Below are 2,500 nucleotides of genomic sequence, written 5' to 3' on the forward strand. Positions count from 1 at the left end.
TCCTACTACTACTACTACTACTACTACTACTACTACAACAGCTTCTACTACTACTACTACAACTAATAATAATAATAATAATAATAATAATAATAATAATAATAATTGCGCCGAAACTGTACAAGCGTAGACAAGGCAAGGTAGCCGTAGACCTTCTCTAGGTACTCTGCTTTATGTATGGATATGAGTTTACGGGTGTTTGGTACCGACATACACCGTAAAAGGTACTGGGAAGGCAAAAGTCCCCAGGGATTTTGAATTCTAGAGAGTCAAGGGGTTAGAGCACCGAAGGCTGGATATAGTAACATTTAGTAGGGACGAACAGGAGCGTCTAATTATTGAAGTAGCAGTCCACCAATTGGACTGCCAGGCCACAAAAATCTGGAAATCATCCATGATATTTTCCGACTGGAAAGTCCTCCAGAACAGATTAGCCAGTTTGTTCTCGTCGGCTCCCAGAGTTTCCCCGATAATGTCGTCGTAATTCCGCGCCATTAATCATCTATACATTTCTAAAGCGGAACGTCCACTGATCCCTTGGTAGGGGTTGTGAGCGCCTGACGAAGAAGAAGAAATTTACGATAATAGCAATAATAATAAGAAACATTCCCAACTGTACTATTAGCACTATGCCTGAGGCCGTTGCAGCCATCTCAACATTATATATATATATATATATATCAAGAATATTACTATCAAGAATATTACTGAAATAACTGACCTCCGGAATTGGAAGTCAACATATCTGAACCACGATAATTGCAGTGAGACTTTGGTAATTACCAGTGATTTGTTGTTGAAAGTTGGAGTTGAAATGATAGATCAAATATGGAGTAAAATTAGTGAATACGTATCGGTTAGCAAAAGACAATTTTATTCTTTCTATCGTATTACCTCATTGTTTACTTTCGCTTTCACTTCCAAATTGACGCAATTTACAGGTATTAAGAGAAGAGAGGGGAAATTTGTAGAAAAGAACAAAAGAAAAAAGAAAACCTTTGTGTACTGCGTATATTTTAACTGTTATTGATCTTCTATTTTTCATCTACGTCTCTGCATTTACTGTTTTCGTTAACAATGTATCCTCTTTTCTGACGCTCATTTTATATACACACACACACACACACACAAGCACATATACATATACCTATATATACATACATATATATATATATATATATATGCATTCATAGACACACATACATACACATACACCCACCCACAGACACACAGACACACACACATGTATATATATATATATATATACATATATACATATGCATATATATATATACATATATTTACACACACACATACATATACATATACATATGAGTATGTATATATATATATATATATATATATATATATATATATATATATATATATATATATGTATGTATGTATGTATGTATGTATTGTAGTGATACATGCATACAGAACATGTGTGTGTATAAATATGCACATATGCATAGATGTATATGTATGTGTGCGAGTGTTTATCTTTGTATGTATATATGGTTGTATATATATATATGAAACACGGGGTGGCCTCCTAGTTTTCAAATGTCAAAGGTTTGCTCTCTATTTTCGCACCGCTCAAGTTGAATACACTGTGTAGAACCATTTTGTCAAAACTCAAAGCTGTTCGTACATTTTTCAGACGATTAAAGAAAGATTGTTTGGAAAATTTGATTGATGTTACGTTACTGATCAGCAAACTTTAGTCTTTTACGTTGCGAAACTGTTTTTGTATATATTTGTTATGATACAAGAAAAAAGAACTTACATTCAATTATTTACTGAATAAGCTCTTATTTGAAACTTGAAACAAGTATTTTCAGTAAACTTGTGTTTACTTCAATATAGCTTTTACACTCAATGAGATGCATTTTCATGCATAGATACAAGAATATAAAAGCATATAACTATTTATATATATCTATGTATTTGCGCGTAATCTCCCCCCCCACTCTTTATCTCCCTCTCTCTTTCTCTTTACGTATATTAGCAGCAGGCGCAACTCTATGGCATGAAAATTACTTCTAGACCACACAGTTTGCGGTTAACGGCCAAAGCGTGGCCCATTGGACAGTGTCTTTTACTATAGCCTCGGTCCCACTAAAATATTCAGAGTGGATATGATATATGGATTCCAGAAGCTCGTCTGTAGAATGTGCGTTGTGTGTGTGTTTGTGTGTGATGGGAGTGATGGACGTGTGTGTGTGTCTGTGTGCTTCCGCTACTGGATCTGAGTTTGTGTTCCACTGCTTCTTAAAAACGAAGACGGCGTGTACATGCCCCAGTAACTTCGAAAACACTAGTACTAAAGTCGATTCGTTTGGATAAAAATTTCTACAACACTGTACCCCAGCACGGCTGACGTTGAATGACTGGAACAAATAAAAGAAAGACGATAAATGATATACATGCATAGATACAACATACATATACATAAATACATATCCATACATACATACACGAAGGTAATACAAGAACG

Source organism: Octopus bimaculoides, chromosome 12 (assembly GCF_001194135.2).
Source record: "Octopus bimaculoides isolate UCB-OBI-ISO-001 chromosome 12, ASM119413v2, whole genome shotgun sequence".
Classification (NCBI taxonomy): Eukaryota; Metazoa; Mollusca; class Cephalopoda; order Octopoda; family Octopodidae; genus Octopus; species Octopus bimaculoides.